Genomic DNA, 27,436 nt, shown 5'->3' on the forward strand with positions numbered 1-27,436 from the left:
CATTGGAACCACCCCATTTTTTGGTCACTCTGAAATCTCCCTTTTTATTTGCTGCTCCTCAGTCCATTCTTGGTGACTTGCTGGCTGCTCTTGCCAGGGTCTGCTCTGCCTGAAGCTGTGTGCCAGGCCTGGGTCTGCCATGCAATCTGCTCTCCTGTGCCTGGGATCTGCCATCATGCTGTAGCTGCTCTCATGGGCTGGAGGATGGTGAGAAAAATCCATGTGGGGAGTTTCCCCAGTGAAATCCACACCTAGACCCTAGCCAAGGCAAAATTTACCAGATGGTCTGGGCGCTGGCTAGAGCCTACCATTGGAATAATTCTGTCAAGAACAGTAAAAAAGTAAATCACTGATTTTTATGGACTAGATCATGGGCTCTGTGCACAGACTTATACTATTTAAAAATTTTTGTCTTGTTCACTCCACCCAATTAATCAATATGAGAAAAATAAACGATTGAAAGTTGTTCATAATTAAATACAAGAGAATTAACTCACAAAATGTGTCTAAGTTCTTATATATTCATGCAGTCCCTTGCTGATTATAGATTTTTTTGATATCCATCTGAATTCGTGATGAATTTCTTCTGTGTGCTCTTCACTCCTTACCTACCTCAGGTATATTTAGATAACTAGCTGGCTGTGGTGCTGTGCAATTAATTTAAAGTTAATGCTGGATAGTAGAATAGCTGCTTGTGGTACAAAATAATAAATGGAAGCAGCTCTGAGGTCTGCTCAGGAGTGTTTTAGAGATCATTGTTTAGTCAGACCTGGAGGAATTGGGCACAAATCTGTTCAAGTCAATGGAATTGCTTATGTAGAGCTGAGTGTGGTATAGTGAGCTATGAGCTGGGTTTGCAAAGCTTCTGAGTGCACAGAACACCATCTGAAATAAGCCTTGCTTGTTGGTCTTGGTTGAACATAGGGAACACTTTAGATACTTTGAAATTTGCTAGACAATAATGGAACAGGAACTATTCAGGTGTTTAGGACACTAAAATTACATAATGGTAAATAAAAGTCTGAATCTCTGCTTTCCTTGGCCTGAAATAAAAACTTAAACATAGTTGTCTCTCTTTTCTGAGATCAACACAATACAATTTGCCATTTGGCACTTCTGCTAGGTCCTTCTTCATCAGTTCTCTAATATGGCAAACAAATCTAAGACATGCTTCCAGCACAAAAGTACAAATGCTTCATTCTGGAAATCTTTGCATGTAATGAAGTTTTATTAGAAATTAGGTTTAGCTTAACTTCTTTTTTCACCTAGCTCACTAGTACATCCCCTTATGTGAGTAAGGCCTCTGCCCTGTGTCTTCAAAATAACTGAATTTTGCATTTGCTGACTCTTTGGAGGTAAAAGCAAGTGATAATTTGTGATTTTAAAAGTTGGAAGTTTTAATATGGATGTCAACATTGATGTTTAGACTTGATGATATATTATGTAGAAGCTCATTGCAGCTTCACCAGTTATTTAAAAAAACTCTGTTGTATTTATCCTGGGAAAATGACAACTCTCTGCTAATGTCTGTATATTAAAGACAAAGACGGGCTTATTTTGAGTTTAGCTTATTAGCAAAACACTCAGGATCTACTCTCTTTCTTGGACTGATGGATTGTAAATAGGCTCAGAACTGAATCAGGGATTTTGTCTTGTGTTGCCATTCATTAAGTAGACTGAAGTAAAAAGAAAGGGCTGAAGGTCTGACTTGCTTGGCAGGCAGCAAGGGAGAAATCCTGAGCTTGCAACTCTGCCATTCATTTTAAAAATGTTGAATGCATCTGGCAAAATGGAACATTATTCCTGCCTGGTTTAATTCTTTCTAAAACTTTTGTAGTCTGACTTTCCCCAACAAAATATGAAGGTTTCTCCTCTTCTTTGGGCATGTCCTGGAAGATACCTATTGTTCCCAGCTGCAGCTCAGTTAAAAAGACTCAGTTTTGCCAGTTGTATAATTTGAATTGGTCAAGCAGGTGAGATGAGAAATTAAAGTAACTGAGCCAGAATTACATTTTTGTGGCAAAATTTGACATAAGAAAAATGTCCTTTTATGAGTTCTTAACTGAAGGGGCAGATATATTTTACAAATGTGAAGGAATTTTTGTTGAACCTTTTTGTCCATTTTTCTTGAAGTGAAAGGAGGGAGAAGAAATTTATTTTAAAATCAAAAACCTGACTGACAAGTTGCAAGGAATAAAAAATAATAAAAGTATGTCTGTGCACTAATTTGTGTACTTGGAAGGTTTTGTCAGTTATTTCCTTGGATGTGGCCCTCTGTTTACCTGAGATACTACACAGAGAAGAATGCTTCACTTTCTTGACACAGAATCTGATCATAATTCAGAATTTTAAAAATAGTAATATTTTAGCAATATTTTGCAGACCCTAATGATGATTTTGAATTCTTACAGTCTTGGTCTGTTGAAAGGTTTTTTTTCTATCTGATAGTAGGCCAAACGTTTAAAAAATGGGTGTGTTTTACCATAACATTTATATTGGCTTTCACATTTTTTCAGTGATGGAGGCATGGTTTCTTATTGTTGGAGTATTGATTCCACCTTATTTGCCTACTCTTCTATCCAGTTGCATGCTAAAATTACTCTTCTAATACATAAAGTGTTTTGATGTTAAAATTATTAAACTAAGTAACAGTAAGACTAGTACCAAGTGCTCTGCTAAAAACATTTTACTGGTCCTGAGCCTTCTTCCCTGTCTGTTAAAAGGAAGGAGGAGTGTTGATAGTTCATCTTTTCTCCCATTCTTCTTCTAGAAAAAGCTTATTTTGCAGAGTGTTTAAACATAACTTAGATGCCACTATATCAGAAGTTTCAGTGCATGTTTCTAGCTTTGCTTAAGAGAGCATAAATATATGCCATTAAATCCTTTCCTGAACCAGGATCATGGACTGAAGGTTATTCAAGGTAAGAAGCACCCTGAGAGTGTGCCTGTTCTTGTACCCTACACAGGGGCACCTGCAAGGAAAGAGAGTTCAGAAGGCTTGAGTGGTACAAATGGTTGTGAAGGGTGTTTAGTACAAGGCCACTTGGGATAATCACCACACAGTGAGAAAATTTTATTTTATCCTGGGCTCTCTTTGGAGAAAGGATTTCTCTTCATGTCTGCACAAACGCTTTCACACCTCAGTGAACAGTGGATGATGGACCTAAATCAATTCTGCTACCACAGTGTGTCTGGAGCTTGGGCTGAGGTTCCTATTATCACACTGAAGGATTCATTTATGGTCTGTTTCTTTGATTTCATCATGATTCTACCAGGGTTGCATGTGAAACTACTCTGCAATCCTATTAAATTGGGAATGACTTTGTCCCACTGTCTGCAAAGGAGGAGTCAGCAGCTACTGTCAGAAACTGAGAAATTGAGACAGTGAGTTCTTCTTCCCTGTTTCTGTCTTGCTAAACCAGTGGTAAGCCAAACAGCCCAGCAGGGAGTCAGGTCTGGTCTGGTGTCTGTGCCAGTCAATGCTGACTGTGAACATGGTGTAAACAACAACCCAAGATACAGCTCTGGCAAACATTGGCTTTGCTGGCAATCAGTGTGAAAGCAGTGTACTTGTTTCTTTGCAGAACTGGGCTGCTTATGATTGGAGTTGGTAGAACAGGGGTTAGACTGTAATTTTACTTACTTAATCCCATGCTTGAACATTAATTTAGATAGAACTTCTTTTTTCTTCCCTGGGGAGAAGATTATCTGTTTGGCTTAACATTCAGTGGTGTTTACACTATGTCTGCATGGCACACATAATTTCATTTTAAAATCTGAAACTAATTTTTCATTTTGAATCTCCTTTCTCCCCCCACTACTCAGAAGGGAGCTGGAGATTGTTTTAGCTGTCTCATCACCTATGGGCAATTGCATTATGTTTAGTTTTAACCAAGTTGTGTTTAAACAAAATGCTTGCTCTTAGGCATTTCTCCTGAACATTGAGGAGCTAGGATTCATACTGTTCTATAGGAAATATGAATTGATAAACTCATGTTTTTCCTTCAATAAATGATTAGTAGGAGCCATGTGAGGGTAGTTAAAATTAGAACTATCCAAACAGCAAAATAATTAAAAATAAAAATCTGCTCATATTTTAGTTGTACAGGGAAGAGACTATAATGAACTGTATATCCCTTCTCAAAAAAAAAAAATCTTATTTGTATTTTAAAAACTTTGAGTTATATTTGGTGCAGGTGAGTGTTTCCTTCAGGGACTATGTGTGTTGAATTTGATTTGCACCAACTCTCTTTGTTGGGCAAGGCATCCTTCTGGAAGACAGTAATCACACCTACATTTATTTTTCTTATGGAGAATCACCCCCTCCACCCCAAACTACTTAGAAAGGTACTGATGCTTCCTTTTACTTCTGATGTAACTTTAGTTACATCATTTTTAACCCATGTGCCTTGGTGTTTATTTTTCAGTACAAACTATGTGTGATTGATACTGTGGGGTGACTAAAAATTAAAGCATGATGTAACTAAATCTAATTGCACTTTCATTTGTAGCTCAAGCTGTTGTCTCCTTATGTCCCATGAGATCAAGATCTGTCATCAACTCTGAAGCCAATTTCCATCAGACATTTTAAACAAGACAGAGAGAGTAATGTGTGAAAATCTGTAAATTAAAAACAAAACAAGAAAAAGAGTTCCTCTCAGAGTTGGAATTAGTTTCTTATTTTTTTTCCCCAGTCTCATGTACCATGGCAAAAGTGCTTCATTCTAGATTACTGAGTATGGGAAAGGGTATGTTGTCCCTTTAGACAGCTTGGTTCAGTTTTGAGTGTAGATGAAAGCGTGCCTGACATTTATTTCCAAGACTGTATTAGCAGACAGGGCTACTCTATTCAGTGGCTCAGTTTGTTTGTGCTCAGAGTCAGAGCATGCTGATATACCTCAGAACCCTTTCTGAGGCTGATATACCTCAGAACCCTTTCTGAGGTAAACCATGCTGATTTACCTCAGAATCCCAGTGCAGAATAAATAAACTGCACTTGGATTTCATTGACATAGTGTATCAGGCTTCAGCAAAGTAAACTTTGTTGAAGACTTATGCATATTCAGTAGTGGATGTCACTGAGTGGTCTGGTATATTTATCGTGATGGTGAAAATGGAAACTTTCAGAATGTGGAATTACTGTGCTCAGAAATCCATGGAAGAATACTGGTTCTTTTTCATATCATACCCAATCATCTTTAGAATATAGAATTCAAAGCTAGGTAGTTTTATTGCACAGATATAACTTCAGTGAACCATCAAACGGCCCACATCTATCTCTAGCAAATTTTGTTATTGTTCCTAATGGATAAAGGATCAAATCTTTCTGGAATGGATTCTCTTCTGCTGTGTGGAAAAAGAAAAAAGGAGGATTGCTCAGCTGCCATTATTGGTGGTGGGGCAATATGAAGCTTGAAGCTGAGTGTTTTATGAGTTAGCAATATCTTCTATACTAGCTGGAGACTGCCAGGAAATACTGCATTCCTCTCAGTCCCCATCACTGTTTTTAGAGTCTTTTGTAAAGGTGATGCTGAGGGCCTGTTTCTTCTGAGAGCTCCCTTTACCTGGGAGGTTATGAGAAGGAGGAATGTACAACTCATTTCTTCACACTATGAACATGAGTGTGGAAGTGGAGCATTTGGCCTTACATATTGTAGATGTATTAAACTGCTCCTTGCTCTCAGAAACTGAGAAAAATGTATCAAAGTTCAGCTCTATGTCATTTTGATGTCTGCTCATGAATACTCTGAAAATGTCATGGTTTAACCACAGCCAGCAATAAATTCCCACACAGGCTCTTGCTTACTCACCCCTGGTGGGGTGGGGGAGGCAATCAAAAAGGTACAAGTGAGAACACCTGTGGGTTGAGATAAAGACAGCGTGACAGGCAAAGCAAAAGCCATGCACACAAGAAAAGCAAACCAAGGAATTAATTCACCACTTCCCCTAGGCAGGCAGGTATTCAGTCATCTCCAGGGAAGCAGGGCTGCATGGCACATCGTGGTGACTTGGGAAGACAAACAGCTCAGCTCTGAATATCCCCCCCACTTCCTCCTTCTTTCCCTCAGCTTTTTATGCTGACCATGATGTCATATGGTACCAGATGTCCCTTTGGTCAGTTGGAATCAGCTGTCCTGACTATTTCCCCTCCCAACTCCTCATGCATGCCCAGCCTGCTCACTGCTGGGGCAGTGGGAGAGGTATAGAAAGCCTTGGCATTGATCAGCAATAAGAAAAACATCCCTGAATTATCAACAGTGTTAACATAGCTCCACATTGTGAAGAAATTTAACTCTACCCCAGACAAAACCAGTAAAAAAAGTCATTGAACTGTTGACTTTCAGTGTACTGTGAGCCAGAATCCTTTCCCCAAAAACATGCAGGCTAAATCCAACAAAAGAAAGAGATGATGTGTGGGAAAGGCGTACAGCATATAAGCCATCACTGTGCACTGACTTCACTGACTGTGCTAGGTAATTGTACTATTTCTACCAGTTTTTGGAAGAAATCAAGCTGTGCAGGGTGGGACACTGCAGAAAACTCACTGGTTCTGGTGACTCTGATCCCATGCCTCAGCTATCCCATACCTAAGTGTGGAGCGGTGGCTCTGTCATTGCTGGAGATCACAAAGGTCCCTCTCAAAACCTCTTAATTGAAACATAGATCAAAAAGGAAAAAAAATTTGCATAATACCTGGTTGTAACACGTGATTGAAATTTTCAGTATTCAAAATTTTTGAAGGAATAGAAAGAGACACTTGTTTTCCACCTCTACTTTATAAGCTTACCCAAGCTTATAAGCACTGGGAATAGGTTGACCTTGGAGTTGTGGAGGTTCCTGAATATGGAAATATCTTTTTCTTGTGTTTTTGTAAACTGTCTCTAGCCCTGTAGTTCAGGGCTTGTCCTTGTACTGGCCTCCTCCCTTATCTTCCCTGAGCCTCAAGTGTGCTGCTCCAGAAAATAAATTTTCATGTGGGGAAAATGTGTTTCCAATCCTTTAGTTGCAGAGGCACCTTTAAAAGTACAAGTGAGTTAAATCTGTGCGAGCTCCCAGGCATTCTGGCTAAATCCAAAATGAAGATATAACCAAGCTGTCTTTGAACTGTGTAGAGCCTGTATAACAAGGATAGTGTGCTGAATTAAAGTAGCTAATTAGCTGTGATGAAAAGCTGATACACAGGGCTGGGTCAAGGCAGCTGCCTTGCTTCTGGACTGGCTTGTTCCAAGGAGCCTCGGGGCTCTCTCTGCACGCTGAGCAGGCACACCTCCAGCAGGGAAAGGTTGTACAGCTGTAAGCTGCCATTGCTAATCTTATTGAGGGGCTGTCAGAGACTGCATCCTGGCTCCTGCTCAGGCTGTGACCCTGGAGTACACAAGGCTGCTTCCTCCTTTCATCTCGCTGCTCTGATTTCTGCAGAAAGGAAAACCAAGCAAAATCCTGGAAGATCCCAGATCAACAATGAAAATCCTGGAGTATGCCCTGTTTTTTTCTTGGTAATTAGGTACAGCCTCAGGCAGTCAGGGTGGGAGTCATCTCATTTAACTGAAGGTGTCAGAGGGTTAGCTATCTGTTCTGGGCTGGTTGGTCACCTCAGAAGGAGAGAGGCAGGTACTTCCAGTGAGTGCTTTCTCTCTCCTGGAACAGAAGAGATGAATCACGCTCTGGAGGTGTCTGTCTTTCTCCACTGACTGCAGAGAAGCCTCAATGGTAACACTGAACTTGATGCTGGTCTTTGTGACAGCTGGAGTTCGGTGAGGTGCATCTCTTGGTATTTGAAGTGTCACCTCAGCCATGTGCTGGAGCGTTTGATGTTCACGGTATTGTAAAAAAAGAGGCATATTCCTGGTCTGAAGAACTGTACTGTCTAGTATAAATGTACTACCTAGTATAAATAACAGCTTGTTTATTGAGTGATGAGAAGGTGATATATCGGAATAAACCATCTGAGACCATTTAAGAAAAAAACAAACTCGAAAATAAAGCCCACAAAGCCCAGGAGTTCAGACAAATCAGTCTATGAATCTAGCTGAAGCAATAGCACAAGTAGCTAAAACTATTTTCTTATTAGATCAAGTCAGCGAGGCACATATTATGGGTAGTATTGTAGTGAGTATGCTGCTTTATTTTCCTTGGTTTGACTCTTATTCTAGTCATATATAAACCAAATGCCTTTCTATTTAATTTCCAGTAGATAGCAGCAGTTAACAGAGAGTATTTTTTCTTTTGTTTTTTCTTTTTTTTTTCCTTCTTTTCTCAGTGAAGGTGCATGTGATTCAATGAGGATCTTGAAACGTTTCCTTTGCAATCGGAAAGTTCAGTAGCATTTTAATACATGCAATATGTGCTGGTTTTGTCACCACAGCTAATTTCTGAGGAGTATTGTTGAAGTACTGAATTTATCTTGAGACTGAGTCAGTTAGAAACATTTTTATTCACAAAATTATGGAATAAAAAAAAAAAAGAAGAGGAAAGCAGGGTTTTTCTTAGTAAATTCTTTTGTTAGTATTCCATTAAGTTTATTAGTTGAAAGTGAGTGTATTTTCCTCAGAAACTTGATTAAACTCAAAATTTGTTTTAGGAGCAAGAATCATGAAAGATTTGAAATGTCCTGACAAATCATGTCTGACTTGTTGAACCAAATTCTTCAGAGTATTTTTGTTTGGTGCACCCTGGCTGAGGCAGAGGGATAGTTTTAGGATACTAAGTTGGACTGTCCATGTCATCATGCACCTGGAGGTATCTCATGAAGTGATTGTATGGGCCGTGTGGGAGCACAGAGGGGTGCTCTCACAGGAGCTGGTTCTGTTTGGTTTTGGCCACCAAACAGATCCTTTTGGAACTTTTTTTTGGAATACATCTAGAGCTAATTTTAGGGAAATTATGAGAAAAATGCTGGTTTTTGGGAAATGATAAGAAAAATAATGTTACTAGATTAGATCTATAATCAGATCCCAAGAAGGTAGGAAAAATAGATTGTGAATCAGGAAAGTGAGTCATTATCATTCTTGTATCACACTGTGCATTTATTCCACTTAAACTTCTAATTGTACTTAACACACTTTGATTTGAATAATTTCTTCAGTCTTGCCATTTGTATAGGTAATTTTATCTACTCTAGGTTTTCAATATGTTCAGAATTAAAAGCACTACTCACTTGTAATTGTCTGAAATTCCTGCATAGAATTTTTTCTCTGTAAAATTGGGTTCAGCTGGGTTTGGCAGAGGCAGCATGCTGTGTACAAGTACCTCATTTCCAATAACCAAAGGCAGTTGCATAGAAGTCAGTTTTCTTTCATATCTGCAGAACAATTTTGGGAATCTTAATCCGAGTCTGTGTTCTGAAAGTATGCAAGATCTTCATTCAGCAGCATAGTACAAGATGAAAAGCCCTAAAATCAAGGTCAATTTCTTAGCTTTTTTTTTTATTTTTTAGTAGTACATTTATCTATTGCAGTTGTTATATATTTATTGGAGTGGTGAGTTAAAAACTGAGATGTAATAATAATGGCTTAACTGTTAATGGTTTTTTTTGTCTTCAGACCGTACATGAGTTGTGAGGAGAAGAATGCTGCATATGGTAGAATGCTTTACTGGGCAAGCAGTTTCTCTGACATAAAGGATGAGAAAATCTGACTGTGTGGAAATAAGATTGAATTATTTTTGAATTGTTGAAGTTCAATGGATGAAGTTCAATACAAAAGATTGATAAATGACTGAAATTTGCATTTCTGGTACATGGCCTAAAAATGTCTGAAGGCCAAAGCAAACAATTTAATTTGCAGCATGCTCAGGACTGAGCCTGGACTGAGATTTGCTTTATGATGATCTGACCTACCTCTCTGGCCTATCCTTATTCCAGTTACCAAGCAAATGGATTAATTTTTTGGGCTTACTTTTTCTGATGCTTTTGAAAACACTGAATACATGACTTAGCTTATTGGCATTAATCAGCTATATTAAATTTTTAGGAAAATGAGAAGTACTTCTTTCTTGTACAGTAGTCTAATTGATTTCATCATTGCTTGAAGCTTGGTTGGAGAGCTACCACTGGGCAGGGACCCCACCATCTTTGGACTAGTGTGTAAAGTTCTAGTTTTAAGAGAGCAGAATAAAGGCCCCTTAAACATTTAAAATAATTGTCCAAAAATGTGAAGGACAATTGAAAAAGCTTTGAATTGCTGTGTGTCTTTCTGGGCTAGGTTTATCAGAGCTTATTGCACATGATTAATAAAAATTTTTGCTGAAAAATAAAATGGTAATTCACTGCACATCCAATAGGTGAAAATCCTAAATGGGTCAAATTTGGTCCAGTAACTAGGTGTTATTCCATTATTTTCAATAGAGTGACTGAATGTGCCTCACTGTTCCTGTTTCTACAAACAATGAAGCAGTTAACTCCATGTATAAACAGTAAATAAAGCTTATTTATTACATGAAAAAGCTTATATATAGTAGCTAGGAGGATTCTTCCATACAGTTCTATAACACCTCTCTGATTATTCTCAAGCTCCACAGTTACATTAATAAGCAGATCTTTGTGTGGCACAGTACAGCATACATTTAGGTGACAGCAGCAGTACATTTTAAGTGATTTCTATTATTTTAAGTCGATTTAATTATAGAAACACATTAATACATAGGTAGCATCAAGTTAGTTTGGAAGATATAGACTGGTAAAAATCCAGCCTAATGGTTGCATTTTGCTATTGTGGAGTAAATTGATTGAAAGGAGAAAATTAAAAATAACATGAAGCTAGAGAAAAAGTGAAATTAAATATTTCATTAAAATAGGAAATTTGATGTTTGGAGTGGCTCCTGGCTATCAATTCAAAATACAATCCATATGGAATAGGGGACTCTTAGAATTTAGAAGATTATAAATCTTCACTAGTGATTTCATTTCACATTTTCATCAACCCTGTCCCTGAAGATTGCTAAATTCTTCTTATGAAAGGAAGAGACTTAATCCACAAGTATTCACAGAACATTTATACTTGCATGTAGTATTGACTGGTGAGTTTTAGAATTTGTGTACACCCACCCCTCTCAGAATGGAATATAAATCTCTGTTATTAGCAGAGGCAGCTCCCATGTATTTAAATGTCTGGAGTTCCTCACAGATAAACTTTTCATGATTATTTGGCAAGCAGCAGCCACCACATTTAGTGGGATGGCTCAGTGATATGGGTAATTCAGCACTTATTCACCGAAAGGGGGAAAATAAAACTCCTCAGCATAATGGGTAATGAATGTGTCTGACTTCAGTGGCTACAAGGGTGGATGGTGAATCATCTTCCTGCAAGACTGAATATAGCTTTTTTCCCCCAATACTTTCTGACATCTTTCATACAAGAGAATGCATAAATCTGTCTTCTTTTTTTTCATGGAGCTTGGCTTTAACAGCATCAAGCAAGTTATGCTGAACAAATCAGTCTTACTTGATGGCTGTTGTTAAAGAGTTTATTCTTTCAGTTCATCATGCAAGCTATTAATTGTTACAATTCTAAGAGCACAGCTTTGTCTATATTCACTTAAGCACTTATTTTGCATTGCTTTAAGGATGTGATTGATTACAAAACACATAACACATTAGGCCCTTGATCCTACCTTGGAAGATGGAGTGTTTTCCTATCTTATTTCAGATTGGAGGTACATAACTTCTAACAGCTTCAGAATTCCTTCAATGTACACAGAGCTAATTCCTTCTGTTGCTGACTGCTGGTTTTGTTTTCTGTGTCCAGATGAGTTGATCTATTCTGCAGCAGAATAGAATCTATTCACCTACACCAAGCAATTTTTTATCAAAACCATACCTTTGAGTTCTGACAAATTTTTTAGGATTTGTCACGCAGTCCGTGTTCATTCTATCAATTCTATCCATTCTATCTTGCTCCACGTTCTCGCTCTCTCCTAATCTTCCCCTCTCCCTGTCTTGAGAAGATTCCTTTTTCAATCTCTTTCTCTTAGTGGTGTATGTCTATGATTGACTTTGCTGTTGGGCAGTGTGACTGGCACTGTGCTGCTTGTCTCTGGACAGGACTGCAGTGTGGACTGTGTCACACATCCAGTGTTTTCTTCTACAGTAATGTAAAACTCAGTGTAATTGTTTCAGTCTCACTGCTTGGCCCACACAGTTGCATAATTGGCATTATTACTTATTAATCTTATTTATCTGGGATGGTCTTTTTAGTCTAATGAATCATAGCCCCCAGTGAGGTCCTACAGGACTGCATAGGGTTTTAAAAGCAAAGGGAATCAGGCCTTATTTTTCCCTTCCACAACACTTCTGTTTTTCAGTGCCAAATACTGTCAACCTGCCAAAAATAAGCATATATATATATATATATATATATATATATATATATATTACATTTATTCATCTGCTCATCTTGATTATCTCAAAAGACATGTCAGTCTTGAGCTTGGAGCTGGAATCTTACCTGCTGACAAGCTGATGTGGAAGTCATCTGAGTTAAGAAGAGAGCAGATAAGGTCTTGATGTATCACCCCAGTAAAGGCCTGGGGTAGGAGCTCATGGGAGCCATCTAAGCTGCAGGATCTAACTGGCCATGCGAGCCTTTATTACCAACTTAAATCCCTTCAATGCCAGTCCTAGATGCAATCTGTAGGTGAGACATCACTTGACTTTGAAAGTGCTCCTGAAGGACACAGCTCTCACTAAAATACAGTCTAATAGCTCTGCTTTGGGACTCAAAGAAAAAAGGGTTGTCAACTTGGTGAGAAATTGCTTATAGACAGAGAATTTTTCTTAAAGCAAATTGATATTTATTGATCATTCCTTTTACAGGAAGAAAAATGCTCTGTGTAGAGTCTTCACAAAAGGCCCTTCAACACAGGACCAGGTGAAGTAGCTTTGTTCCTCTCTGAACAGCCGAATTTATCTTTTTTCTTATTTATCTAAAACCAGTTTTTCTCCATGTGGTTTCATTTTCAGGGTCAGGGCTTAACAGGAATTTGTGGCTGAGATTTGCTGTGCTTCTAGGTTCCACTTTAGATATAATTTATATTATTGTGATTGCACAATGAATTGGTCAGTTAATAAGCTCTTTAGCAGTTACTAAAAATATAAAAATGAAAACCTTGCAGAACTTAATAAAGGACATTAAAAGACCTGAATTAAAGGAAAGATTGTTTTCTTTATCATTAAAATTTCAAAACCCAGCTTGATTTTTGATGGCAGATCTGAGTGTTTAGGGAATGACAAAAATTGTTTATACCAGTGTTTGTCTTTTTAGCTAAGGAAAAACTAAATATCATGAAGGGTAATATAAATTAGAACTAGTCCAGAAATGACATCAGGATTTTGTTAATTTGGGACTGAGTATGAAACAAATAGGAACAGAGTATTCAGTCCTTGTACTCCTTCACAAATCTGCATTCAGAGTCACTCATGAACAAAAGCTTCTCAACCAAAAGCTTATTACAACCAACTATCTGGACTAAAACCTTTGACCAAATGGAATTTTAGATCCAGAAGGCTGCAGTTATGTGGAGATTCGATCTTACATTATGAAGATCTTGGCTGATAACCTCCTGAACATCTCAAAGTTCTACCTGAGATTGTAGTAAGGCATTGTATGTGTTGCATTGGTGCTGAGTCAGCCCCACTCCGTGGAGATTACAGACCTATTATCACCTGCAGAAAGTTAATCTAGCAGTGCTCGAGGCTATAGGAGTCTAGCTTCTTTCTTGTCACCATAAAATACTGATCTGGGAAGGTCCATTTTGGTCTTAGTCCTTGGCAATGCAGCTGTGCATTTTAGCTACTGACTTAAAAATGCAGACCAAAGCATTCTATGCACTAATATTAGCTGTGATGAGATCATTGGACATATTACTGGTGGTTTTATAATTTTTGCATAATCTATTCTGCTGATTTATATAATGAGAAATTATTGTTTGGAGAGTTGGAATTTGGAGAGTGAAGCTTTTTTTTCCCTGTCCTTCTTCTGCTACCCAGGACATGATTGGTTTCTCTTTGATTCTTTCCTGGCACTCACACTCATATTACTCCTCTTCCCTTAATGTTGATACATGCTTTTTGTTTCTTTTTGACCTTCAGAAAAACTCTTTTAAGATGATTGAGCTTAAGGCAAACCAAGCGTGAGGATGTGTCTTGAATGAATGCTGCCCAGGGGAGTGGGGAGGGTGGAGGGGCAAGGCAGCCTAGTGGAAACATTCAGTGTATTTCTTGATTAACTTTTCACAAATTGTTTTTAAAATTGTGCTAAAGAAGAACAAATACTTTGGGCAGAGGGCAATACTTCATTAATTTTCCTCTTTTTTTTAAAATTTTCCTTGAATGACCTCCATGGGTTATTTCTTCAGTTGTGTTTATGCAACATTTTCTCCTCGAAATCTTAGAGATAATTTCTTTACGTAAAGAACATAATGAATTCACAGGGTATTTTTAGACACATTTGGTCATATAGCCAGACATGCCTGCAGCAAGATAACATTGGTGCTGGCAAAAAACAGGTAGTTAAACAGGTAGGTGGTAAATATCTACAGTCATTGCTTGAAAGCTATCAATTATTTGTGTTCCCAAGCTTAACTGTTAAACTGAATATTTACCCTTCAAACTGAGAAATGGCAGCCAATCTAAGTAAGTCATTTGCTTTTCAGTATTAATTTTGCTTCTTGTGCCAGGCTCTGTAAATGTTTCCTCATGTATCATTGTGATGGTGCCATACATTTGAAATGTCAAATTATGCAGTGTCTGGTGTCATAAGAATATCAGCAGCAGGGAGAGACAAAAAATACCATGCAGAGAATAAATACTTGTTTTCAGTATCTGCTCTCCCTGGTGTTGCAATGCTAGGGACACAGTAATCTAACGGTTGTTTGGATGTATACAAAATATGTCCTTTGAGTATTTTAGCCACCCCTTGAGGAACCTTTTTCTTGTACTGAAAACAAATGGTTTGTGCAGTTCAGCTGCAGTATTTCTATCTTTGCCTATGCTCTTGCATCTGGAGTCAGCATACCAGAAAGGGCAGAAAAATGGTATTCTTTTTAGTGCTTATTTTCCAATTATTGTTAATTCACTAGCCTTTTGTGAGAGAATATAGTGCTAAAGCAGAGTAAGAGGAAAACTTTCAGATGACTGCATTTTACATGCAGCACTTTATTCTGCTCTCCTGCCACCCCATTTACCATCAGATTTACACCACACTAGCACAGCAACTGAAGATTAAACAGGCATTAACCTTTTTGGTTATCCACAATTTCTCACACTATTTGTAGAATTAATATAATTTACCAGTGTGTTATTATTGTGCTGGTGGAGTAATACTTCTAATACTTCTATGGAGGTTAGAGAAGTCAGGGCTCTGTAACAACCGATTTATAATAAGAAAAAAGTGATCACATTATAGTTCTCAAGCAGCTTCACAGGAGGAGGGCCATGTTATGTTGTGTTTTGCCATTCAGACTGTGTATTTCTACCCAAAGTAAGAAATTCTGTGCTGTCTGTCCTTGGCCAAGCAATGCCAACTTGCTTCTACCACCCCTGACCCCTTTTCATGCCTCTTCCCACTCCATCAGAAGATTTAAGGAGATACAGAACTATTTCTGTTGGCATTTTCTCTTATGGTTTGAACATTTCAGGCTGGTAGATAAGTTGAAAGGGCTGAAATCCGAATTTATTGTCCTTGGACTTGATTGATTTGCTCATGCTTGAACATCCAGTGGTGTCTGAGCTATCAAGAATATCCAGCAGCCTCTAGAAGGAAATGGGTCTCACAGAGGTCTTGTGAAATACATACCAGCTCCTCAGGGATTTTGCAGATACTCTGGTGTGTCTCAAGGCATTCAAGTATGCATCACCACATCAGCTCCTAAATAATCAGTTCGCAAATTAGAAATGTATCTTCCATTTTCTGAATATCCAGTTCTGCAGGAAAGCAGGGAAGAGGCTGTGATTGTCCTGAAGGGAAAGCAATTGCCTGGCAAGATGTCTAAATGCCCCACACTATTGGTCAGGTCCAGGAAACAAACACACAGGAAATTTTAGGCATCTTAGCCAACTGCTTTTGCAAGTGCAGGGATGAAGTGGAACTGTCATTGTAGTGCTTCTATAACACTGTACATCTTATCCAATCTTGTAGGTAAGCTCAGGCAATGTGGGCTGGATGAGTGTAGGTGATGTGAACTGCTGAATGTCACAGCTCCGGAGATGGTGGTCAGTGCTGTTGAGTCCATTGGGACCTGTAGCTAGTGATATTCTCCAGGGATCAGGACTGGATCCAGTCATGCTCAACCTGAAGGAAGGGACAGGGTGTACCCTCAGAAAGTTCACTGATGATACAAAACTGGGAGAGTGGCTGATACCCAGAGTACTGTGCTGCCATTCAGTGAGACCTGGACAGGCTGGAGAATTGGGTGGAGGCCAACATAGTGAAGCTCAACAAAGGCAAATGGAGGATCCTGCGCCTGGGGAAGAATAATCCTGTGCACCAGTACAGGCTGGGGGCTGACATGCAGGAAAGCAGTTCTGTGGAGAAGACCTGGGGGTCCTGGTGGACAAGAAGCTGTCCAAGAGCCAGCAGTGTGTCCTTGAGGCCAAGAAGGCCAGTGGGATCCTGGGGTGTATTAGGAAGAGCATTTCCAGCAGGCTGAGAGAGGTGATCCTGCCCTTCTGCTCAGGATTGGTGAGGCCTCACCTGGAGTGCTGTGTCCAGTTCTGGGCTCCCCAGTTCAAGAGAAACGAGGAACTAGTGGAGTAGGGCTGGTGGAAGACAACAAAACTAATTAGGTGACTGGAGTGTGTCTCTTATGTGGAAAGGCTGAAGCTTGTTCAGCTTCAAGAAGAGACGACCCAGAGGGGTTCTCACTGATGCATACAAATATCTTCAGGGCAGGTGTCAAGATGATGGGCCAAGACCCTTTTCAGTGGTGCCCAGTGACAAGACACGGGACAACAGGCACAAACTGAAACACAGGACATTTCATCTGAATGTGAGGGAAAACTTCTTTACTTTGAGGATGGCAGAGCACTGGAACAGACTGCCCAGGAGGCTGTGGGCTCTCCTTCACTGGAGACATTCACACCCCACTTGGATTTGTGATCCTGTGCCACCTGCTCCAGATGAACCTGCTTTAGCAGAAGGGTTGGTTGGACTTCTCCAGGTCCCTTCCAATCCCAAATGTTCTGTGATTCTCTTCATATCCAGATAACTTCTAGAATATTTTCAATATGCTGAAGCCCAGTGTCTGAGATTTCCAAACAACACAAAGCATGGGATTTCATTATTTAAACATGTGGCACATCTGTTTTCTATAGTCACATAAAACTTAAGGCCTGTAATGCAGAAGACATCTGTGGTCTGCTGTTCACAATTCAGAATGAATACTGATGTGTTAGGTTCCTATTCTTGGTACCTTCACTGGCTCCTAGTGTTTCATTTTGTGATAAATCTTTTATTTTCTATAAAGTAGTCTATTTCAAGCAATATGATTGTATTACATTGGATATGTCTGGTTCTCTGGATGTTTTTGAGAATTTATAAAAGCACATTATTGTGTTACTCAGGTTTGAAATATGCAGATGTAAAAATACTACACTTACTGAACAGTAAATATGTCTTTGTTTCATGTATGTTTACCTTTAAAAAAAAAAAAGTTGAGCATTTAGTGTTGTTTATCTTTAATATTTGTTTTGATTCCAGGCTGGTTGTTTTCTTAGTGCTAAAAATTATGAGTCAAACTGGAAGTTGTGGAAATATCCTAGGCTTCATGAAATGTGAAAAAGAAATAATGTGCATGTGTTCTCCTTCTGTATTCATATTCATACATTTATATGTGTCATGTTATAGTTGCAATATGGTCATGGCTTTTTAATCTGCCCATGACTAAAGAGATATTGATAAGAGAGAATCAAGAGAAATTGGAATACCACTGCATCTCCTGAATTGACATTGCAAGAAGTCCAAGTGGAAGGAGTCCAAATACTGCTGCATTTTTTTCTTAAAAATCTCTGAACACAAGGATTTCTTAACTTCATCAGCTGCTTCAGCACTTAACTCTCCTCATAAACAGATTTTTCCCTATGCCTTACAGAAATCTTCTTTGCCAACATTGCTGATTTCTTGTATAGGCGATACACAGAAACAATTAATCACTGATGTGTTTATGACAGTATTTTCCATAATCTCATTATCCCTCTCCTCTATTTGAAACTAAGTCAATCCTATTGCTCTATACTCTCTCCTCACATACACTCTTCATCAGTCTTGTTGATTTCTGCTGAACCTAATTTCCTGAATTGTCACCTCTGTGTCTGATGGACCACATCCACATATCCCAGATTTGCATTTGCCTTTTTGTGTCAGCATTGTACAAGTGCTCCAGTGCAGTTTATAGCATCTCAGTCCACTTCTGCTAGAGGGTTTGGTTTTTTTTCAAATTATTGATGATCATGGTGGATGTGAAGTACCTCAAGAAGGGTCAAGAACAGGACCCAGCTGTGTGAGGTGTTCTGTAAGCAGAGCACATCAGACATCTCTGCCTCCAGGCAGACCCTCTTGTCTTCTTGCACACTCCAGTGCTGTTCTTCCTAGGAAAGTGGGGCATTTCTTTGCTGTGCACTGCTTGTTGTAGCTCGGCTGATACTGTCTCATATCTGCTACTTGAAGTTTGTTTGAATGGATTGATTGCATAAAAATTCCTTCTGTTTCCAGTAGTTAGTAATAGTTAGCTGAAAGGACCAGTTCTCTGGAGGATGTGTGCAGATAGTTTTTCTTAGTAGCACAGACACTGCTGCTGTTTTTATTCCAGCATGCCCTCAGAAAGAAGCACCTTTCAAACCATGTCTGGCATCAAACTGTTGGAATTTCTTTCTGCAGCATTCATTTGTGCCCTTGACATTTATAAAGCCTCAACTAGGAAAAATCTTACACAGTCATTATATCCAAACTGTGGATATAGCAGGATAGTCATATGGACTGGTGAAAGCTTTGCCTTGGTGATCAGGATGGCCAAGAATCCACATGGCATAGCATAAAGTACATTTTTGCATTCCTTGATTCTCCTTCCCCTGTCTTAAAGAAGCGCTGAGAAGATATCCGGTGTCTTCATCTGGCATGCAGCTGGTTGGCAGAGTTAGTTAAATCACCCTGGGGAAATAGACTCTTTGAAAGCCAACTAATACAGTATTTCCTCTAAATCCTGTATTTCCTGTATCCATCTTTAATTAAAAATATCTCTTCTTCCTCTCTCCCCTGTCACAGACATTAAACGAAAGTGAGAATGTTAATTTCTAAAGCGGTTTATGTGCCTGGCACTGCCTGGGACCTGCCAACAGCACAGACAGGGAGATTGATTGAATGTGAACATTCACCCTGTGTTCTGCTGGGAGGTAACAGTCCTGCCTCTGCTCAGCAGTGTAGGTACAGTTTCAGCATAGAATCATGAGGATTGGAAGGGACTTTGAAGATTTTCTAGTCTCAACCTGCCCTACCATGTGTAGGGGCACTTGGCACTGGACCTGGTTGCTCAAGGCCCCAACCAATCTGGCTTTGAACACTTCCAGAGTTGGGGCATCCACAGCCTCCATGGGGAGCTTGTTTCCAGTATCTCACCCTCACAGTAAAGAAATTTTTTCCAATATCTAGCCTAGATTTTATCTTTTTCAGTTTGTACCCATTACTCCTTGTTTTATCACTACAGTTCCTGACAAAAAAAATCCCTCTCCAGCTTCTCTGTAGGCCATTTTCAGATACTGGAAGTTTCCTATGTGGTCTCCACACAACCTTCCCTTCTCCAGGCGGATCAGTCTGAACTTTCTCAGCCTTTTTTCTTAGGTGAGGTGCTCCAGCCTTCTCACCAACTTCGTGGCTCATCTCTGGACTTGCCCCAGCAGTTCTACATCCTTCTTATGTTGGAGGCATAAGAATTGTGCCAGCACTGTGCACAGCACTCCAGTTGGGGTCCAGAAGGGCAGGGCAGAGGAACAGAGTTCCTTCTCTGAGCCTGCTGGCCACGGTGCTTTGGATGCAGCCCAGGACACTGTTGGCTTTCTGGGCCGTGAGCCCCTCTGACTGCAGGTGGCTCTCATGAGACATCACCCCCAGGTCCCTCTCCGCAGGGCTGGTGGCCACAGAGCGGTGCGTGCCCTTGGTTCTCGGCCTGGGCTGGCGCAGCGGAGGCGCGGGGTGCGCTCCGGAGGAGGAGGCGGCGCTGTGGCGGGGCTGTCCCGCAGGTGGCGGTGCGCGGCCGCCGCAGCCGCACCGTCCGTCCGTCCGTCCGTCCGTCCGTCCGTCCGCAGCGCTGGCACCGCTCGGCTGGGTCGGAAAGGGGCGTTCGTGGGGGATCCTGCTTTCCTCCCGTGCTCCATTCGTCATCTTTTCTGCCTTTCCTTGTCCTACGTACAGAATCGTTGGTATAAAGCTGTAAAACACCTATAGCAGCCAGACTAAAGCTTCTGTCTCTCTAGGTGCACCAGTGGGTTTTTCCCTCCTGGTGACCTTCTGCCTGGTTCTGGCTCTTTGCTGCTAGATCAGTCCAGCTACAAACTTGAACATTTTCCACATTTTCGAGCCTTGTTACCATAGTATTTGATATTCGGATGTCCCCTTCACCATTGGCTTGGGGCTTATATTTTCACCACATTTAGAACATTCTGCAATGCACTTTCTTTGTAAAATATGAGCATCTTCAGCTTTAAACGCTGCCAATTTTTTCTTTACAGAAAATTTCCTTTCCTCATTAAGCTACTTTTGCAGCTAATAGTGACATTTACAAAAGAAAAGCTCAAGAAGCTGAAGCAGACCACTCACTGAAATCTAGCAATCGTTGCTATGGACTTCAGTATTCTTCGTGTAATTTTATTCTGTTCTTGTTTGATTTGATTAGAAATGTGAAACAGATTGCAATATTTGAAGTGCTTGATCTTCTTTAAGCCTTCTCCAGTGCTTAAGGAAATATAGACAAACCTAGGATTTTTTTAGCCTGTATTGTTTTCCGCTGGCTTTTTGTCTGTAGATTTTAGAAACCCTAGCAAGGCAAGCAGCAGCTCTATGAAACATGGCTCTGGGGGTGTGAATTCTCTAAAATGTGACTTGTGCAATGCCACTTCTGTACAAAAATGCAAAGGTCACAAGATTATTATTTCCAAAGAGAAACAAATGCAAATAAGGCAGATTTGCTGCTATAAATATTGTGATTTGCATGTCTGGATGAAAAGCTGGGAGTTTGACTTAAATTTTGCAGATATAAGTAAGTAGAAGGTTCAAATGCTTTCTGACATCATTGCTAACATTTCTGATTTAGTGATTTTTATTTTTGATTTATTAATTTTTTTATTCTCTCCAAATGTATGTTCCCATTATTTATTTTAAAGTATCTAACATAGGCTACAATGTAAATTGTAGTGAGTTATCTTAAACAGAGTTTTACATTGTACTATACTTAGGATGGTGAATCCCAGATTTTTAGGCGAAGTACATGGTGTTAGTATAATTTTATGACTTTTATTTCTTTGCACAAAACTTTGTTTGTTGACTTTTACTTTTGCAAAGTCACATATTTTAGCCAGTTCCAACTTCCTTTGCCACATGTGCATTTGATTTGTGTTTTTTTTTTTCAAGATCATATGAGGTGATTAATGAATCGACTAAACAGTGTATCTCTTTTTCATGTTTACTTTTAAAGTAGTGGAAAGAAGTTCAAATTAATCATCAGTAGTCTATAAAGAATTTAACCAAGTAACACTTCATCCTGCAATGTGTTTTTATCACCTGTATCAAAATGTATTTATGGTGTCCTTCTCAAATGTGTGTTCTTCTGCTCTCTTACTACAATTTATGAATCTGACAAATATGATGAACGTTCTTGGCAGCATTGAGGAAGGGCATTCAGCAAGGTTCACTCAATCTCCCTGATTTTACAACAGCGAAGTTCCACAGGAGAACTGCATCTTTGGTGATTTATTACACTGTAGCACTGATTCTGTGACCCATTTCTGCTGTTGTGATCTGTCTTGGGATCCCAGGCATTGCAGGGCACACCTTCTTGCAGTTTTGCCATTGGAAAAAGAGGAGTGTAAAGATGAGCAACTTCGTTCAACCCTGAGTTTCATGGGTCTGTGCCCTGGGGCAAGGCACTGGATGAGGAGGTCACTGCATTTCAAGGAGTGGAGCATTTCTCATCCTTGAGTGGCACCCATGCATCCAAAAATATTGTGGGAAGGCAGAAAAGAGATGGGAAATTCAGGAGATACCTTTGATTCAGTGCTCTGGCAAAAGCCAGAAACAGCATAACATGGCACCAAACTGATGGCATCTAGCTATAGTGGTATTCTCAGGGATGGTAGTGATGCAAAGAAGACTGCTTTTGTCCTCTTTGTGTCATTAGAGTGCATCCATTAGACTGCAATAGCCTCAAATAGCAATTTTGGCATAATTTCCCCTATTATTTTATTATTATAATTGTATTGTTTTAATTTTAATTTTAATTTTAATTTTAATTTTAATTTTAATTTCTGTGTCAGATTGTCTTTACAATTTTGTCTCTTTCCCCCTGCTGAATTAATCTATATTTGAAACTATTCTAGTGGAGTATTTCTGCCATCTGCTCTCTGTAGCAATTATTCAAATTATTTGCAACCCTCTGTTCCAGCAGGGGTGAATCTAGCACAGATTTCCTGACAGACATATTTTTGCCCTGCAATATGCCCCAGCTGGTACAGATCTGTAATTCTGTGGGGTTGGATGGAGGTAGAGGGTTATAATTCACAGGAAATCATCATCTCTTAGATTTTACAGAATGAATAAAGAGGAAGATGGTTTTGAAGGTTTTCCTTGCTTTACAATCTCAGCTTGTACTAGAATTCTACAGATCCTGAATACTCTAAATTGTTCACAGCACTGAACAAAGCTCATCACCTGCCTGTACTGGCTATTCCTTCTCTTACTGAGAATACAGGCCCCTTTTTGTTTTGCTATGATTAAGGTGCTGCAGTAGTCTGCCCTGCCTCTGGTGATATTCACCTGATATAACAAGAAGAATGATTTTCCTACTTCTTGCCTTGTGCCACTTTTTCTTAGTAAATCAGGGGTTTTGAAATGCAAACCCAAGGTATTCAAAGTATCAATGGATCTGCATAAACACTTCAGAGTTTAATTTTTGTGAAAAATTAAAAGGAAGTCAGGAAGAGTGCATAATGTGCATATTGTTGTGAAAAGAGGACCCTTAAATTGCATTAGAAAGTGCCATAATAGTATAAAGAGATAACTAAACACCCTCCATGCTGATGGGCATACATGTCAGCTGAGAGATATAGGCAGTTCTGGTCTATTTGTGGTCCCCTCAATTAAGGAGTCTTTAAGTGCAGTATCAAAGGAACTTCACAGTCAGCAGAAGTCTTTTCAGCTTTCAGCAAGTGTTTATTCATTTTATAGACAGACATAATTTCAAAACAACATGACAGCACTGTGCAGCCTCCACCCTGCCCCAAGTTTCCAAAGGTGTGTGGGGACCACTAACACAATGTCCAGGCCCCACAGATGGACAAAATTATGAAAGATTTTAAATACAGAAATACACTTTATACCACATACTATGAGAAGGGCTGTGGGTCACCACTCTTGCTCTTCCTTTTCCTATAGCTGTCATTTGTTATAGATTTATAGCAATTTTTTTTTACTATTACTAGGAGCCTGGCTTTGATTATCTTAAAGAATTTTGACCTCTTTGCATGTTTTGTAATGCTATATGTGTATGCATGAAACATCTGTCTAAGTGCCAGGAGAGCACAAGTGACACCGCTGCTGCTTTGATAGACACACCAGCTGCCCAGAAGTTTTATTTCCCTCACTGGGCTGATAACCTCCAATCCTGTATATTGCCTTAGTTTTGTGGAACTCAATTGTTTTTTGGACATTTGGACTGCTGTAGAGTTAAAATCTATTTAGGAGGCATCATCCAAGAGTTACAGGACGAAGAGAGGTGGGGATTGGTCTCATATAAGGGTCTTAATCCCCAGAACAGAAAGCCGGACTGAAGATCTGTGGAAGTAGAAAAAAAAGCTCATACTTTTTAGTACAAGGTCAACTTTAGCAAAGGTGTTACATGGTTGAGTCCAAAAAGCTGGTAAGTCACATTCGTATGATATACCCTTTGCAAATCTCCTTCTGGACAGACCATGTGCTACCTTGTCTTAGACTGCAAATGCAAGATGTGGTCAGGGGTGTGTATTCTATTGCCCTCTGTTAGAAGTGGGGCAATTTCTTCTGTTAATTGGGCCACCTGTTACAAGCAGGTGGGGTGTTTTCTTTTTCTCTTCCACAACCAATCCTCCCTCTGAAAAATGGGTCATATCTTCTGTTAATGGGCCATTGAGTCTCACTGCATGACTGATAAAATGATGCCATCCCATTGGGAGATGCTCCACCCAGGGGGAGGAGCCAAGCATTCCTATCTGGATATAATCTGAGATTGGAACACCACAGGCAGCCTTTTCCCACTAGTTTCCCAGAAGAACATACTTCTTTTCTCTGCCAGATTCCTGGAGGAAGACCTGGCCCATCTACACCACCACTGGACCTTCAGAGGAGAACTGCACCCTTCTACAGGATCACTGCTTCAACACAACCACACCTGACACTCCAGGAGGGCTGCAGCCACCATTTAATGGGACTGCTACCAACACGCTGACCCACAGGGCATCAGGTCATATTCTGACTCTGTCAGTGCTGTTTTGTATTACTGCATTTTTATTTTTCTTAATAAATAACTGTTATTCCTAATCCCATATCATTGGTTGAGAGCCCCCTTAATTTCAAAATTATAATAATTTGGAGGGAGGAGGTTTACATTTTCCATTTCAAGAGAGGCTCCTGCCTTCCTTAGCAAACACTGTCTTTTCAAACCAAGGCATACCTGGAGAAGGTATATGAGCTCTGGTTCCATGGTTTAAATGGGCTAGAAGCTAAGGCTGGGCCTAAGGCTTCCAGTTACTGCCCATCATGAGGCCACTAACAAATTTAGCAGGTTCTAATATGGTTCTAAAAATAATAAAAAGTGATTCAACCAAGAGAAAAATGAAGGAGAGAGATGAAGTTAAAGCTCAGCATAATTGGAACAGCATCTATGGGTTACCTAAATATTTAGATTAGGTAATCTAATGGTAAATTTTATGAATCTTTGCATAAAATACTTCCTTAAGTTTATTGCTAAATGAAATTGTCTACAGTCACATAATGAAGTGGAAAAGTTTCTACTTTAAAAAGTCTCCACTTGAGAATATTGGTAAAAATCAATGTCTTTGCAGTCCTTACAAAAACATTTAAAAGAAGGTCATTTCCCACTGGAGTTTTCCTTAGTGAAGCACTAAACGCAGTATGTGTAAATGCAGTTTGTCTCAGGGCTCAGTTTCAACTAGAGTGAATTTTCTTATCACACAAAATTTTCTGAGTTTATCTTAGAATCTTTTCCACATCACATCAGGGTGAGTCAGAGGATTTTCAAGGTGGTGGAGGGGGAAAATCTTTCTGCAGTTTAATAAAACAGCTTGTTGATCAGGAGAGCTATGTGAGAGCATCAGAGTATCAGGAGAGCTATGTAAGATTACATGATTTGTAATAGCAGTTAATTCTGGATTTCAGATAGCCCAAAGAAGTCTTTGGTTATTTGTGGTTGAAATGTTCACTGTCTTCTTATTTTTAGCAAAAATGTAGTACAGAAGCAGAGAAGCTTTTTTTTTTTTTCTTTTGCTATAGCTACTATATTCTCACCTAAATCTTTTCTTTGGTCTGACAACACATATACATCTCTACCATTTTTTCTTATGGTATATATTTACAGCATATTTTTTCTCTTTCAATTTGTCCCATTTCTTGCACCTCCTCCCTTGTACTTTCCAGGTGTCTCCTTTCATGATCTGAAAGTGCTGCAGAATAAAGATGAGCCAATAGTCCAGTCCCAGGCAGTCTTTTGTTCAGGTAATTGCTCGGAACCAAGCAGCTCTTAAGTGCCCTGACTTCCCTGACTGAGATTGACTGATGGAAAAATTAAGTAAGGCAGAGATTTATAGCCAGCCTAGTCAGAAGAAAGCAAAAATGTAGACTCATTTGAATAAGGTGGTTTTGGGGTTGTTTTTTTTTTTTTTCTCCCCTCCTCACTCCCCCACAGTATTGATGATGCATCCTGAATGTTATCCCAGGTCATATAGATCAGAGCCCAGCTCCTTTGGCTGGAGAAGTGAGCACCCTTCCAGCCACTCCTGAGTGGTGCTGGAGCTGTGCTGGTAGTGCTCCCACAGCAGATGTAACACCATGCTGGAGAGCTAGCTTAAAGAACTTTACCAAGTCTCTCAGAAAACGTAAAGTAATTCTTACAATAAAGTCAGTAATTTAGATTTATGCCTGATTTATTTGCCTTGCTTTCTCACTTGCTAAAGATATTTTCTAGTATATATTGAATGACACAATCCATTTAAAACAAATTAAATTTGCCTTGAAACCTTTGTCCCCATTTTATCAGTATGACCAGAGCAGATTCTGGATAATTAATAGTAACATTTTGCAAAAAAAAGCCCAAACCCCACCATAACCTCATCTATATGTGGAAACACTCATTCTAATCCTTTCTAAAAATTATTTAATAATTAATATTTACATTTAGCAGTCTATATCTAAGACACATATTAATGAGAAAATACATAAAGATATATTCATAAATGTGAAAAAATGTCCCAGGGCTCAACAGTGAATCTGAGTAAATGTATTTGCAATATTGCCAGCAGGTTTGTTTTTTTTAAAAATCTTTTTAATGAAGCTGTGAATAATGGAGAAACAATGCTATGTGTTAACCTCTTTTTGAAAAGATTAGAATCTATAAAATGACTGACATTTTTACATAGTTTGGAATCACAGTTAGATCATTTAATGCGAATTGCAATATCATAGTGTCTCCTGCTCATAATCAGTATTACAGCTGTACAGCTCCTCTCTCAAACACAGTTTAGATGACTTGCCCTGGTGCACATCAGCAGCAGAGCTCTTTTCCTCTCATTCTACACATAATCTATATTAATTTATGCTTGAGAGATGGGGCCAAATTTTTTCTTTCCTTTGGGCATTTTGTGTGTGAGCAACAGAGAGAGGAGCACCATGCTTGGAGGTGGTGGCTTCCACAGGGACCTTGGGGGAAGAATCCTGCAAAATTCATCTCATCTGTAATTCATAGTGTGGGATGTACAGGTTGTGCCTTTGTTTCTAGAAGAAACCCTTTGTGTTGACAGTCCAGAGACATTTTGGCTTAACAAGTCAAAGAGAAAAACCAAAAAAGTAGTAAATTTCAGTACAAAGCTTTTTATATCTGTGTCATATAGCGTTAATCTTTGGGCTCTAAAGTGAATAAGATTTTTCCTCATATTTTTAAAACTGCGCATTATAATTTAATCTCTGGTCCT

At 39.3% G+C, this 27,436-nt stretch overlaps 1 long non-coding RNA gene across 1 annotated transcript in view; it reads left to right on the forward strand.

The window, feature by feature from the left end:
* Positions 1-24,775, forward strand: part of LOC139600825 (uncharacterized) — a 43,798-nt gene extending 19,023 nt beyond the window's left edge. Inside the window, exon 2 of the long non-coding RNA XR_011682680.1 lies at positions 24,526-24,775. This is a non-coding gene — a long non-coding RNA (uncharacterized lncRNA). The remainder of the gene's footprint in view (positions 1-24,525) is intronic.
* The last annotated feature ends 2,661 nt before the right edge of the window (positions 24,776-27,436 follow it).

The sequence above is a fragment of the Agelaius tricolor genome, unplaced genomic scaffold, assembly GCF_023055355.1.
Source record: "Agelaius tricolor isolate 1412-34295 unplaced genomic scaffold, bAgeTri1.0.p SCAF_2, whole genome shotgun sequence".
Taxonomy (NCBI): domain Eukaryota; kingdom Metazoa; phylum Chordata; class Aves; order Passeriformes; family Icteridae; genus Agelaius; species Agelaius tricolor.